The following is a 16,107-nucleotide window of genomic DNA, read 5'->3' on the forward strand; positions in this document are numbered from 1 at the left end:
CTGCAGTGAATGCTGTGGATCCATGTGATATCCCAGTAGCTGGAGTTTATGTGGAGATAAGTAATTTTTGAGTCAACCACAACAAACTCCACTGCACATCTTAGTTCTTTCTGGGTGAAATGTTTGGTTATTCAAAGTGGACTCAACTGCACAGAATATCCTGAGCTGGAAGGGGCCCATGAGTATCATGAAGTCCAACGCCTGACTTCACACAGGACAGCTTAAAAATTAACCTATGTATCAAAGAATGTTGTCCAAGTGCTCCTTGCACACCAGCAGGCTTGGTGCCACTTCCCTGGGCAGCTTTCACTGCCAGATCACCTTCTCAGGGAAGAACATTTCCCTAACATCCAGCCTGAACCTCCCCTGATGCAGCTTTAAGCCATTCCCTTGCACCAGAGAGAAAAGATCAGCACAGCCCTCTCCTCCCCTCCTCATGAAGAGGGGAAAGGATCAGGCTCATCTGAATTTGCAGCTGTCCAAAGACAGTTCAGATCTGTTACATGGAGGAAGATGTGCACTCCACAGTTTACATCTTAATACTGGATTTTACCAGTTTTTCTGACTCAGACTTGTAGCTGCTGCCACACTGCTTTTTATCACGTTTCTTGAGTCAGCCTATACAGAAACTGAGCAGGTTTAGTCGGGTACGTAACCTGACAGTGGGAAAAGCCATGTTTTAAAGAAAAAAATTAAGGAAGAAATACTAGCTGGCCTACCCTACCCAGTAAGATCTTTGTACTTTTACCATTCTTTCACTTCCCTCATCCCCACTATTAAGGTGGTGAAAGTAGAGGCTGGGATAAAGCCTTCATAGAAAACATTTTCCAATCAGATTTAACGTATCAGGCTGGCACGGACATGTTTATGTAACACATTTCATGACCAATATCTCTAACCAGAGAAAGGGAATCCACATGTCCCTCCAAATCTTTCTGCTCCAGAAAGGAGCAGAAGGAAAAGTTAAGTCCATCACACCAGGCCACTCCTGATCCCACTGCACTGGGAGCTATAGCCACCAAGTGCTCCAGCCAAGACAGGGTGTCAAGTGTTGAGTTTTTAATGACACCTACTGCACACAAAAAGCCATGAAAACTGCCCTGGGCCATCCAGCACACAGACAGCCTGTGCACAAGTGCCTGTTGTCCCTTGGTGCTTGGAAAGGGCAGCAGGACACATCTCTCCTCACACCTGTGGTGTAGCTTCAGTGCCACTCATCTGGCCCCATAGGCATTTTCCTGGGTGTAAAACACCAGCAGGGATGCATGGATTTCTTTTTATTTTTAATGCTAGCAGTATGTTGCCCTCAGGAGCAAAGTGCAATAGAAAATTAATCCAGGGTTAAGCAGCAAAGAGGAATGCAATGAACAACAGGCTGCGAACAACAGCCCCAAAGGACAAAAAGGCAGGGGCAGTGCAGGCCTGGCCCAGCTTACCTGGGATGTGTAGGCCGCAATCTGACCTTCCTTTCAGCTCCAAGCTCAAGGCAAACACCCATCAGCCAAATGCTCTGGGGATTTCCACAGTGTAACAGGTCTGTTCAAGGCTTAACTGGGGTTATTAAAGGCTATAATTTCACAGCTCATGTGCAGAGGTGCTTCATTAACCTGCCTCAGGAAGGCCCTCAGGACCAGCACGGCCTGGAGGCAGGGAAAGGCCTCGGCCTATCTGCCAAGGTCTGTGTGCCACAAGCTCTGGAGCTCGGCTGACCTCCCAAGGAACTAATCTGGGGGACAGAGGACACGCGTGACCTAAACTGCTGCCATAGTGCAGCTGCCACAACTGAACAGCTTCCTGATGGGTCAGGCCTTGGTGCTGGCTCCCTTCCTGACACAGGAGTTTCACCACTGGCACCAGAGAAGACTGAAAGAGAATCTCATCAATACATGCAAGCATCTTGAATATGGGTTTGGAGATGGTACCAGGATCTGTTCAGTGGTGCCCAGGGACAGCATGAGGAGCAATGGACATAAACTAAACACAAGAAGTTCCACCTCAGCATGAGGAAGATTTTCTGCACACTGAGGGTGGCAGAGCCCTGGAACAGCTGCCCAGGGAGGGCCTGGAGCCTCCCTGTCTGGAGACATTCCAAACCCACCTGGATATGCTCCTGTGTCACCTGCTCCAGGTGTCTGTAGGCAGAGCATAATGTCAGGCATAATCATAAAGTTTCAGATAAATTGTTGTCTTGCTTTCTCTGAAATTTATGCAGGTGCTGGTTGATTGCTGAGAAGGAAAAAGAAAACCAACAAAGGTTAAAATATATTTTACCTTAGTGATATAGGAACAGGGGAAAGTCATGCTGGAAATCCAGTGGTTTATCCTTGCAGACTCTGCTTTGCTAATGCACTAAACTGCAGGTGAAGAAGAAACCTGTTTTGACAACAGAGCATTGGATCTTCTGCAGGAAATAAAGCTCTTCCTTGGGCAGAGAGCAAATGTTACCAATAGGGTAGGCTTTATAAAGGAAAGGCCTTGTAACATGGCTCTGGCCTGTTACTTAGGCTAAGTACAAGGGAACTATGGGAGAGTTGCTTGGTTGGAATAGGGGTAGAGAGACATGAGAGACGTGGGACATGTGGGAGACACGCTGCGTGACTGCCACATCATGTCCACATCGTGGTGTATGGTGGTTGGTTGACTTGGGCTTGTTGTGCCTTACAACTATGTAAACTGATAACCAGCTAACTGCTTAAAAAGGCCGGGTTTCTGGCAATAAAGAGCACTCCTTTGCACCTGCCTGAGGTCCCTGCGTTGTCCATTATCACAACAAGCAAACACAAAACCTATGCCCAGTCCATTCCCATTCCCTCGTGGAGAAACAACCAGGCAGCCTCAGGAAGACAAGCAAATCCAAGATTCGTCAAAAGAGTGAAATGGATTTAGCCAGCTGGAATTGGGTCATGGGGGGATTGTTTTAGGTCTGTATCTAATCCGACTGTGCTGCATAAACACCTCAATTTAGTAAAAGTGTAGAGGAAGTGCAGTAAAAATTCTACACATGTATTTTCTACAGAAACCTGAGAGGTCCATGAGTTCCTAAGATTATAAAGCATGTATCCCCAAAATGAGATGGAGAAGTATAGCTCTATTTATAGCCCTGCTACAGTGACTTTTCCCAGAAAATACCTTGTACGTATTGGTTGAGCGCTGTAATCCTCCCATGAAGGGCAAACTTAGGCTACAAAGTATTGATTATGTATCAGCTTTCACCAAGCAGCCAACAGTGCATCTGTCCAGGTGCAGGCTTTTAGGGGCTGGTAAGCAAAAAATACCAAGGCATGTTTCATTTTGAGCTGGGTCAGTACCCATAAGCCCTTTCCAGTGGTGCCAGAATGCTGCTTCCTGGGAAGTGGCAGTGGAGGAGCTCACAAGTTTCTTTATCACTATGGGCCACCCATCCCTGCTCTCCTGCCACCTTGCTTAAAGAGAAAACATGGCTGGGATTCTGGGTCTGGGAGAAATCCTAGCCTCAGGACTGCACCTCTGCTTCCCAGGAGGCAAACATGCTCCACAGTTTCATGTGGAGTCTCTGCTAGTCAAAGCATCTGGGGCCATCTCAAAATCACACACACCTGAAACACAGCACTGCTGGGAAGCCTGCTGGAAAGATTCAGAGAGTTTTGAAAATCTCAGCAAGATTTCTCCCCCCTCCCCTAGAATTAAAGGAATATTTTGTGGTCACTGAATTGCTCTCAAGTATGCAATGCAAGTAGCTCTGTTGGAGCACCCACACACATGGAGAAAACTCATAGTACAAAATGCCAGATGTATGATCATCCAGTTTTGGTTTTCATTGTTTTCTCTCCCAGATGGTTTTATATCACACCCCTGACCCTGATTTGAAAAGCAACGAAAACTTAGCTATTAAAAAAATAAATTTATTATTTTCAAAGTCTCATTTTACTGCTTGGGTTGTTTTTTGTTGTGGTAGCTTCTTGTTAAAGTTCATTCTCTCCTTCCATACAATCTTTTCTGTTCCTCAGCACTTGCAGCACTGTACATTCACCCGTTTGATTCAAACACATGTATCTCCATTATGGGCTCACAAGGCTGTTCCTCCTCGCACTACAGTGGCACTTCTCCTAAAAAGCCCTTTTGTGTGTGAGGGATAACTCGGAGCCTGGTCACTCCAACATACCTACTTCCGAAGAATTATGGAATGACTTGGGTTGAAACGGGCCTTAAAGATCATCAAATTCCCACCCCCACCATGGGCAGGGACACCTTCCACTATCCCAGGTTGCTCAGAGTCCCATCCAGCCTGGCCTTGGAAACTTCCAGGGATGGGCCAGCCACAGCTTCCCTGGGCAGCCTGTGCCAGGGCCTCCCCATTCTCATAGGGAACAATTTCTTCCTAATACCTGATCTAAACCTCCTCTCCATCAGTGTGAAAGTTCCTGTCACTGCTGTTCCTGATGAAGAGTCCCTTCAGACACCAGAAGGTTTCTGTGAGGTCTCCACACAACCTTCTCATCTCCAGGCTGAACTTTCTCAGCCTGTTTCTATAGGGGAAATGTTCCAGTCCCCTTATCAGCTTTGTGGCCTCCTCTGGCCTGGCTCCAGCAGCTCCCTCTCCTTCCTGTGTTGGGCCCCAGGGTTGGACACAGCCCTGCAGCAGGGACTCAGCAGAGTGGGGCAGAGGGGCAGAATCCCCCCCTCCCCTACTGCACTGGAGACTTGGATGAGATATCCAGGGTTTTCCAAGGTATTTTTAGGTGTAAGAGTTTAAACAGAAGACTGTCAGCCTTTCCAACACTGATGGCCGGGTCATTTCAGACCATTAGTGAGACACACAAATGTCCAAGAAATGTGATTTTGTTTGCTTTCCTCTGACAGCTTTGGAGTTGGTGCCATTCTTTTCAAAGCACCCTTTGGACCCTGGACTAAGGATGACACCATGTGAAAGCACTCCCAGTCATTGCTCATTTGGCAGGGAACTGTTTCATCTGGTTGTGCATCATGGAACACACCCTTCCCAGCAGCATTCCTTCTTCCCAGGACAGCCCAGCATAACACAGGGTGGCCCCCCTCATGCCATAAGTCCAGCTTCTATCCAAAATACAGCATGGAAGCAAAGACGGTGTGGCACAATGGGGGTGGTACATCCTTAGATATCTCTGGGGTAAGTGAATCATGAGGAATAGGCAGCAAGAGGTTCAGAAAACTGGATTTTGCCAGATAAATTTGATTAATTTGTGGATGGATTACACAATTAGGGGGTGAAGGCAACACAAGCAGCTACAATGGGCTTGGATTTTAACAAAATATTTGATCCGGTGTCCTATGAAACCAACAGTGGAGAAATTTGTCCAAATTGGCTTGAGGAAAAAACAAACCAAAACAACTAACATGTGGGCAGCAAACAGGCTGGAAGAACAGAAACAAAGGGGGATGACAAAAAAACAATGAACCATATTGGAAAGGCTTTGTTTGTTCCATTCCTGAGGTGTGAAAATGATCAGTGTTAGTTCCAGTGTTATTAAATTGCATTCAAGAATTGATGGATGATCTGTGCATGAATGAAAGTTACAGCTGATAATAAATACAAACACAAGTTGAATAAAAAAAAAAAAAAGGGAAAAAAAAAAAGCAGAGGTATTTGGGAGTTTCTGGCAGGACCTGGAAAATAAGGGGTGGGAGAAGATCCAGGTGGGGATCTGGACTAGAGCACAGAAACTGAGGAGGACAATGGTCTTGAAGTGGTGAGTTAAAAGCAGATCACATCCCAGGGGTGCAATTCAGAAAAATCCCTGAGCAGGTGCTTAACTTCAGGCATGTAAATTGTTACTGAGTCACTGAGAATGAAACTAAGCCCGTTAAAAGCTGTGCTGATCTGAGACCAGATTGCTCAGCACCTTGACTGAGCCCATCTATTGCCCAGATCTCACCACAACTTTCCCCCACAATGCATCCTTGATCTACTTTGGACTCATGGATGCTCCAAGGGCTCTTAAGGAAACACATCCAGCAGCTGTCTGTGGATTCCACTCACACAAAAGTATTTTGGAAGCCCAAATTCAGCTCAGCTTCAAGCAGAAAGGAGACAGAAAATTCCACACTTCTCCACAGACAAAAATTACATCAGCAAAGGTAAAGTTCTTCAGAACAGTCCTGAGCCTTTAGTTTCTGCTCAGATTTTCTTTGACAGATGGGTCACACAAACTCAATATAAAGTCTCACTGAAAGAGTTTTTCAAAGAGAAAAATTACACTATTTTATTTTTAAAATGATCCTGGGCCTTTTCCTGAGTTTTCCTATACAGGATTTCAGAAAAACTGAAACCAGCTTACAAAAGAACTGAACATTTTAAAGGATTGCAATTTTCTAATGAAAACTGTCTGATCTGTCCTTCTCTCCTTGTATTCACCCTTTTATCTTTGTGATAACAAACACTGATATGATATTACTGATATGATTGTCTGCATGCCTAGCACAAGAAAGTCTCATTTTTTATTCTTGCCAGCAATTCCTGTGCTACCTTGCGGGACTTTGATGATCCTTGTGTGTATCAGAATATTCTGATACTCAGTGCATACTGTTTCTACTGCTGTCCAAGAGACTTGCAAACAGCCTTTCCTTTTCCACCTCATCAGAAACTTCCCCTCCAGCTCTGCTTGGCAGTGACAACTCCTTATTCATCACCTTTTTCTGAATATTTCTGATGGGTCAATTGTTTGGGAGAAAAAATAAACCAACAAAACACCACAAAACAACAAACATAACAAAACAAACAAAACCAACAAACCAGAAAGTTGGGAAGTTGTTGATGAAGAAGCACTTTTAAGGGACAACAATGAAGTAAAACTCCCTGTTAGGTCAGCAGGAGCTAATCATCTCAGCAAGGTCCTTGATCTATCCACTTGCCCATGACACAGTTCTCACATGCCTTATTGGGGTGGGGGGGGGTGGGGTTAATGAAGGATTTTCTTATAGAGTAGTGAAAAATCTCCTGAGCTCTGATGGGTTCTTGGAAATAAATGGTGGATGAACCCCTTTGGGCTCAGTACCTTTGCTCAGTGGTCTGTGATTTGCAGAGGACTTTCCTAGGGGATGAAGATGATCCCTTCTAATCCCATACTAGTTTTAGAGCAGAATGTTTGTTTCTATTGTTTACAAAGTACTGTCCCCATTTATAAGTTTTTATAATAGTTCCTCTGTAATTTTGCACTAGTAATAATAGTGCAAAATATTAAGTCACTGTGTGAGCTATCCCTCCAAGACACATTGTTTTCTTTAAGTCTTTAGCTAAAAGCCTTTATAGCAGTTGGGTTGTCTCTGATACTGTGTTCCTTCACCTCAGCTCCTGGGTTTGCTCAGATTACTGCCAGATTTCTTAATTCCCCCTTGTGCCAGCAGAGATGGTGCAGTATGTCTGGGCCAGTACTACGCTGCAGCCTGTCAAAATGTGATGGGAGATGGCCCTGAAGCCTCCCTGACTTAAACTGCAGCTGTCATTTTCCATCAGTCCCCACTGCTGGAGCTTAGCTCCTGCTGGCACAGCACCCTAGGCACAGTTTAAGCCTTGCTTTTCCCTGCAGGTCTCCACTTTTCACACAACTGACACATTTTACTCTCTCCCCCTTCTCTCCCCTGCAAAATGCTTCCTCTTGTTCCTCTGACTTTTCTTCTCTGGCCCTGTTCCTTCTGCACCTGAAGTCCTGTATGCTTCCTTCTCCTCACTCACACCCCATCCATGCTTCCACCACAGTATTAAGCCATAATTAGTAGGAATAGAAAACAAAAAAGCTTCTTAGGAACCCTTCCTCCATCCTTGGTGTCATATGAAGTGTATTTGCAACAAGGGTAGGGTAAGCAACATGTCCCCAGCATGAGACCCCACTCTCAGGATGACACTTCATCCACACTGCCTGGAGAGCTCTGTCCCTGAGGGGCTGGAAACCACAGCCCATGCTCCCATTGTGTGCCTGGCCACACAGGCAGCAGGACAATGAGGGGCAGCAGGTGGGGCTGCAGTGGAGGGCAGGGAGCCCAGGGAAAAGATGAGCTGGGACAATCATCCGGGAGCATTGCCACTGCCAAGTCTCTGGAGCAGCCCAGGAGACAAGAGCAGCATGGAAAGGTTTGTGGGATGGTGAAGAGGCTCGGCACCTTCCTCTGCAAAGATCAGTACAGGGGAAAGTGCACATTTGTTGGGAAGTGCCAAAAGTGGACCATTTGTATCCCAAATACCACTTACCCCTTTGTGTTTCTTTTCCTCAACCCACTCAGTTACAGGTGCTGAACTCACTGATGGGATGAAGACAGGGAATAACTTTTCCAGAGCAGAAGCTGGCACTCTGGCTTTGTTGCAGTTCATACGAGAGCTAACTCATCAAGACTACTGCATTTTTACCAGCTGGCCACAGGATAAACCTTCCACAAGTCCATAGTGCCCAGAGTCCTGCCCCAACAGAACAGTATGTCTGGGCAGGCTGATATTTACCCAGGGCAAGCTTTGCTGTTTAAAGCTGCTAAAAATCATGTCATGCTTTCACTCTGCCCTTCTACCACCTGTAGGAGGGAAAATGCCATGGAAGCCTTCACATATTTCACCACAGGTGTGTAACACTGGGGCTGCCCTAAAAGAAGTGGAAATGAGCCTGGATCTCCTTGCTGGCACATGGGCAGCATTTCCTCAGGTGTCTGACTGTGCCCAAACACAAACCAATGGCCCAAACTTTTAACCTTGCAATGCTTCCTTAAGACAAGAGACAGATGAAGCAAAGTGGGAAAACAAATGGACACAGCTGAGCCAGTCCAGCCTAAGGATACACCTAACCCTGTCTTTTGTCTCCAGCTATTCTCAAATTTCTTTTATTGCTTTCTTTTTGTGTTCCAATGTCAGGCCTGGGTTTGGTGCTTCCCCTCCCTCTCCCCATGTTCACCCCAGAGCCCACCCCTGGCAGTGTCCCAAGCAGCTGTGACACAGGGAGGCTGAGCAGAGCTGGCCAGAACCCTTCTATCCTCCCTTGTCCATCTGTCTGTATTTGCCTCCCCCATCCTGAGCCCACACTCCACACACAAATGTCCATGCTGGCAAAGCCCCTTGGCAGAGAGGGCAAAGTGTGGCCAGCTCTGTGCCAAAGCCATTGTTGAACACCCTGACCTCTCCTTTTCCTCCTCAAAAAACCCTCCTGTACCTTGCTTGGGGTTAGCTGGACAGAGAATTCCTTGTGATCCCCTTTCCCATTGCACCAGGATCTGTCTCTGTCCTTGTCCCACTGTGTGCAAAAGTGGACACTGGATGGTGGCAGCCAAATGGGTCAGTTGCTGCTGATTTGCAAATGATTTTTTTCATATAAGTGGAACAATTACTTCAAGAATGGAAAAAGAAGCTAAGGACACAGGAAAAACAAACAAATAAAGCTGCTGTCCCCAGGGTCCTCAGGCAGAACCCAAAGGAAACATGAGAGAGCTGCAGGAATGGGACAAATGTACATCCGACTTCCCCACACATTCCCGTTGCCATCCCCTCGGGACACAATGGCAGCCACTGTGCCTGGCTGGGCCCAGCAGCTGAACAGCTGGCAAAGTGCATAGAGTCCAGCCTCAGAGCAGGGCTGAGATGGACATCCATCCAGAGAAGTGTATCTGCTTCTCTTGGAGGCACAGGGAAGCTCTGGGATTTGCACATGCCCCATCTGGAGCTCCTGGGAAAGGCCTGATCCTCCCTGGAGCTCTGAAAACGGGCTCCCCTCAGAGGGCCACCTCCAAGTCAAATGGCAAATAGGAAGGCAAGCATTAGGCTGGGAGATAGCACTTCCCTTTCTGTCACATGAAAGATGAGTCCATTAGGGAACATCCTCTCTGGAGCCTGTAGGGAAAAGCTTGGAGGCTCCCAGATAAAACAGCTTGAGTTATGTCTTCCTTGGCTTTCAGTGAGGACAAGCACAAGGATTTCCATTGTCCACACTGTTAGCAACATTGCATCGTCCAAAAGACCTTGTTCATTTATCAGTTTCCTTTAAAATCTTTTGTTCACAAGCTTGCTTGTGTGTGAACAGAGAAAAAAATCCAGCTCTATCTAGTATCAGCCTGCAGCTGTTCACTGACAGAAGGACTCAAAAACTACAGATATGAACATGGGAAAATCCACCCAAAGCAGAAGGAAGACACAGTAAGCAACAGCTGCATTGACAAGAATATGCTGTTTCTGTAGTGTGAGGGGGGGAAAAAAGCTACAGTTACAGTAAGCATCAGAAAGTTGTCTGCAAACATCATATAATTACTATTCAGCTCAGAAGATAAACCAAATTACCTCTACTTCTAACTTTCTCTGGGTATCTGATGCTCTTCTGGACATATGCTCTGATTCCCAGCAGGGTTTGGAAATTCCAAGCCAACTCTGAACCATCTTCTAAGTGCTGGAGTCAGCAGATTTCAATCTGCCCCTGACTTTCACAGGAAAAAAAAGAACAAAATGAAAAAAAAAAAAAAAAAAAAAAAAAAAAAAAAAAAAAAAAGCCCAAACCTCTGTCCCCAAAACCTGCTGAGTCCTCTCAAAACCCTACATATAATATTTTGAGTATTCGTAACAGGGTTGTTTGTGGGACATAGCAGATGGTTTTTATGATGTTTTAAACCAAATAGATCCCAGGAACATGAGTTTTCTAAGTGTGTTCTCAGGACATAGCTCCTCCCTTGAGTCCTCCTTCCTTAGACCCCACAGCCAGAAACAGAGATTAGTACTGGCTTTCCCAGCTCTCCAGGAGTTCCAACTTATATTTCTGTTTGCATCCCACCCTTGCAGGCCCTCTATTTTATAATTTACCACCTCAGGGATAAATAACTATTAAAATACATAGCAAAGCGATTGTGTAATGTTTGTAAAAATAATCACGCTTTACTTGAGATGTGCGAGAAAATCTATAGAGCCAAAGAATGCACCAACAGAGCCTATCTGCACTTCCTTGCTTCTGGTCCTTCACTGCCCTTTGTCAGCCCTTTCCAAATCCTCTTAGGAGGACCCTTTTCCACTCCTGGACAGGGTGTTGCAACATCAGCTTTAAGCCTTTCTTCTGTAGCTCCCCTTCACAGGTACTTGACTCATTAAAAAGGTTCTCTTCTGCAGAGGTGTGTTCCCTTCTTGATCTTTTACCTTCCCAAGCTTTCTTTGCAAATGCCTTCTTAGCCCTTCTTCTAAGGGAATGCTTGTCCCACAGTTCCCAGAGAATCTGCATAACCTGACCTTCTCCAGGATGGAGCAATTCCTTTGTTATCTGAAGATAACAAACCCATTCAGGTGCCAACAGTCTCTAATAGTCCATCTATTCATAGACAGAGAAACCAGTTCCCCTCCCTTCTTTCCAGTGCAACATTTGTGAGATAGGGGCACAAGAGAAGGTGGTGCTAGAACACAAATGTGGAAGCCATCTGTAAAATGAACCTTCCTCTCTGATGAGGGAGGTGTTTCTGTCCAGGAACTGCTGGGACACTGGAAAGGCAGTGCCACTCCATGATGTGCCATGGAGCTCATGTAAGACGTTTCTTTACAGCACAAAGCCTCAAATATTTGTGAAACAGAAATGGTGCTTTCCTAATCTGTGGGAAGCTTCCCTTCTGAGGATGGTGCTTGGCATCAATGAGCCTTATTAATAAAAATTTGAAACCCAAAAAAGAAACAGTTCATGTCTGGGCATGAGAACCCACTCAGAGAAAAGGTCTCCTAGCTCAGCCAGCAGACAGTACCTTGAGAAGAGCTAAAGGACAGGATAAGGAGCTACCAACATCAGGAACCTGCTCTAAGAGGTTATTGCAATGTCAGGATGAGGTGAAAGCCCAGGGAAGACTTCCAGCACACAGAGAATCAGACAACAGCACAACAGAGTTTTGCTTGGGGTACAGATTTGCACCACGAGGGATGAAGAAGGACCAAGAACAGAGCCAAGGGAGGAGACAGTGCAGGAGATCTGGAGGTTTCAATGAATGAGAGCAGTGTGGGACATGTGTTAGTTATTTTTTTAATTACTTAAGGTAGTTTAGTTCCATTCAAAAAAAGCCATATTACAGGTCCTGCATGCTACACCCTGAGCTATGTATATGCAATTATGCCAGTGGCCAGAAAGCACCCACTGCTGCTTCCTTCTGCTTTTCAGATACTCAAGAGACTTCAAGAGGATGGACAAGAATTACAGCCAGGCAAACTCTGACCAGGCACAAGGATTCTTAGCAAAGAAACAGAAGTTAAGTTCTTAAACTTTCTTAAAAAAGGTTCTTTACAAGGTTCTCCCACCTGATGCTGGTGTAGCACTGAGGCATTACCCAGAGAGACTCAGGGATCTCCATCCTTGGATGTTTTGGCTGCACAAGGACCTGAGCATCCCAATCCAGCTTGGAAGGTGGCCCTGCTGTGAGCAGTGGACTGGACTAGATGAATTCCAGCCTAGCTCTTTATAAGAGCAATATTTCCCTCAGACCTGTGTCTAGTTACGTGCAGTAAAACATCTGGAAGGCAGCATAAGGTTGTGCATAGGAAGTTGTGTCTGCCTGTTAACTCCAGCTCCAGATTCAGGGAAAACAGCAAGAGGGCAAGAGGGTGTCTTAGCTGAGAGTAAAAAGCCAGATGCTGCCGGGGTGAGGTAGCAGAGCTGCAGAGAGGGGAGGACATTTCCTTGCACACCCCTGGAGAGATGCAGCCCTTGAGAAATCGCTCACCATTGCCCAGCTGCTGCTGAAGTGTTCTGCTCCTGTGGAGTGATGGAGGAGCTTTGGGAGCTCTCCAGGGGCAGCAGCAGTGGATCTCACAGACACCTGTAAGAATTTCTTTCTACTTCACCAGGAGGGCAGCTATCACTTCACCAGCCTTCCTGACTCTGCCCAAACAACCTTCTCAACCACATCAGGAGTTTTGCCCAGACCAAACAAGAACCTCCTCAGACTTTGGATGGAACTCAGACAAAGCAGACATGACTTTGACCATGCCTAACAAGACACCTCAGTCAGCCAAAACCTGACTGTGTGTAAATGCTAGGAGCTGAAATATGAAATAGCTGAGGGATGAGCTTGGAACAAAGATGTTTGTCATCTTCCTGCACAGAGGGACAGTGCCTGAGCTCCTGTTTGCCCATCGCTCACTCAAATGCCCAGCAAAGCCTCACCACAGGCAGAAGTGCTGAGCAGAGGGACTTGGGAAAGCCAGGGTTCCTGAGGAGCTCATAGGAGACAGGGTTTTCTCACTGTCCACACTGGCTGAATTCTTGACAAAGCCATTTATTCAAAAGCCATGTGGCACCTGGCCAGTGACTGAAGTGCCACTGTGAAAAGGGGCAACACCTTTCAAAATGCTTCAATTTGACCGCTATAAAATGCATAGTTGTGAAGCATGCTGGTGCTGGAAAACTCCATTATAGGACTAAAATGCTGCATTCCCAAAATAGAAGCAGAGAAAAAAGAAGCAAATTATATCACTTTATTCAGATGATCATTAATATTATATGCAATGTAGTATTTTAGGCTATTAATATTTTAAAAGCAATTAATTTTCCCTGGTGTAGATGTAATCAACACAGAGCTGAGTAGTAAAATACCCTGACTGTTTATCCATGGGAATAGCTTTTAATTCAGCAGTTTTGAAGGAGGAAATTACAAGTAAAATAGTTTACCTCAGTAGAGAGAATTTATTTAAACTGTTTTATTTTGTGATACTATTGTTTTGAGGGTTTTATGTGTTTGTCTCTTTGTCAGGCAATAAAAGTTTATTCTGTTTGTTTTTCTGATCATGTTAAGAAGACAAAAATCAGCAGATCTATAGAGTATTTCATTGTCCCTGGAATGCAAAGGGGACATCCAAAATACCGGTTGAGAGCCTTGTATTTCTTCATGGACAATTTTTGATGCTTTCACAGAGGTAACAAGACCAGCAATTCTTCCCTTTAAAAACACACCTGTTTTCAGAATTTGGATGTGCACTACACATCTACACACAATGAGAGGTCCAGCTTATCCCCATCCCACAGTCATTCACATGGCTTCCAAACCAAAATCCCACCCTGATGAAGCACCATATAAAATATCTCACTCTTTGGCAGACAATATATGCCTCATACATTTCAGCAAACTATTCAGTGTGGGACCCTTTGTCAGGATACTTCTGTCACTGCAGATTAACAGAATCATTGCACTTACCTTTCAAATACAGCTGCTCTCCTGGGAGTAAATACCATGATTATTTAGCAGTTCACAGCACTGTTAAAACAACTAAAATATGCCCTTCCCAAATCCCCATAAAAGGAGCAATTTTCTGTTAACATCTTGCTTTCCTATTCCTTGTTTTTATAGACCTGGACATGCTACACATGTGTATGAAATGTAAAACCTTTGCCTCAGTGTAGACAGAAAGCACATAAAATGGAATTGAAGCTCCACATTTGTTTCAGTAAAAGCAGAACCACCTGAGAGACCACACAGAAAAGACTGAGCATTGCTTTTGAAAGAAGGAAGGAAGGAAGCTATGTCACAGCAAGATGCTCTAAAAATTGGAGATCAGATGCAGGTTTGGGGAGAGAAAGTCTTTTTTTTATAAGTTTTAACAGTCTGAAAAGAAAAAGAAAACCTTGTGCATTAAATGTTGAAGCCATTCTTGAACTAAGGATTGATACAAACTTGCCAGCAGGTAGGGAATGCAAGAAGTTAACAGCAAAGCAATTTTAAGCAGAAAAGGAAGCTGATTCATAGGCAGTGAAGAGAAGAGGAAAAAACAGGGGGGGATTGTCACCTTGAGATTCTATCATATTATTAATGATGAAATAGATATCAGTGGTTCATACCTGTAATTTATCAGAACCGTGCTTGCTCTTTCAAATATCTGCTCCAAAAGCAAAAACAAACAAACAAACAAACAAACAAAAACATGAAAAGAATGACAGCGTTTCTGTACAGTTCTGCATTCCAGGGTAAAAAATGTCACTTTCCATTGACTTCCTGGCGCGTGGGAGGCACCTGCTCCCTGTTCCTTGTCCGAGTAAACGAACGCAGCCTTATCACCCTGCCCCCCAGGAGAGGAGAGCGGCGGCTGCAAGGGACGTGGTACCTCTGCCAGATAAGGCAGTAATGTCAGCCTGGGAACTCTTTGGGCTAAATGTGATGAACTTATCGAGTCTAAGCAATAAAACATCAATCCCAGGTACATGACCATCCTTGTAGTTTTTTTTTATTCCTTTCCCATCTCACCTAATAAAGAAATCTGACTGGAGTCTGAAAAAGTTTAAACTAGGGAATGAGAAAGGTTAAAGAAGAAACTTTGCACAAAACAGAAAGGAGCAATTAATTAAAAGTATATTAACCAATCACACAGAATCCATTATTTAATGCTGTTAACTATTGAGCCTGCATAAAATCACCCTTTAAAGGTGAGAATAGTTTTATTACAGGACATGTTTCACCTGCTCAGTACTTATGTTGTCTAATATGGCTGTTAATCATAAAGTTGCCACCACACAGTTATTTAGAGTCGAAAACTACCCTGTATAATTAAAATACTCCTTGAAAATACGCAGAATATCCTGTGCTATTTACATCGTTTCCCAGTCTTTCACCAAAAACCAGAGGAAATAAAAGATAATTTTTATCATGTTTTTCCTGTTGAATGCATAAGCATGGAATTATGTGATTTACCTTTGAGCAGCTAAAAATCAGATAAATTAAGGAAAAAAAAAACCCAAACAAACCCAAACCACCAAACTAGACTCCTTCCAGTGACTGAAGCTGGAATAATTTTATTTCAAATCTATTGCACATTTTATTATTCATTGTGTTTGTTTGCTTTCAGGGCTTTCCTCATCTTGGACAGTGGAAACACGTTCATCTGTTTCTTTTTTGGCTTCCAGTCGGTTTCACTTTCAGATTCTCATGTTTCACACTCCAGCCTTCAGGTTTCAAGCACTGCAAAAGAATACTTATTCCATTTAAATAAACAAAGACCCCGCGGTCACCGGGCGCACTCACACCGTGCCTGTTGCTCTGCAAAGCCTGAGCCCATCCTGTCCCCTGAAGCATCTCCCTGATGGTTCTCTGAGATTTGCTGGGGAAAGAAATTAAATAAATAGGAGTGATGACGAATTTAGGATTTATTAAAAAACCCCAAGAGCTCTACAGCGCTCTCCAACA

The 16,107-nt window shown here is 44.7% G+C and overlaps 1 long non-coding RNA gene across 2 annotated transcripts in view; it reads right to left on the reverse strand.

Annotated features, from left to right (window-relative positions):
• The window catches only part of LOC128807296 (uncharacterized), a 108,981-nt gene extending 106,315 nt beyond the window's left edge, over window positions 1-2,666 (reverse strand). The window contains exon 1 of one of the 2 annotated variants that reach the window (XR_008437108.1): window positions 2,272-2,666. This is a non-coding gene — a long non-coding RNA (uncharacterized LOC128807296). Of the gene's footprint in view, window positions 1-1,436 lie in introns of both variants that reach the window. The other variant, XR_008437105.1, reaches the window with a different exon arrangement.
• Between the last annotated feature and the right edge of the window lie 13,441 nt (window positions 2,667-16,107).

Source organism: Vidua macroura, chromosome 5 (assembly GCF_024509145.1).
Source record: "Vidua macroura isolate BioBank_ID:100142 chromosome 5, ASM2450914v1, whole genome shotgun sequence".
NCBI lineage: Eukaryota > Metazoa > Chordata > Aves > Passeriformes > Viduidae > Vidua > Vidua macroura.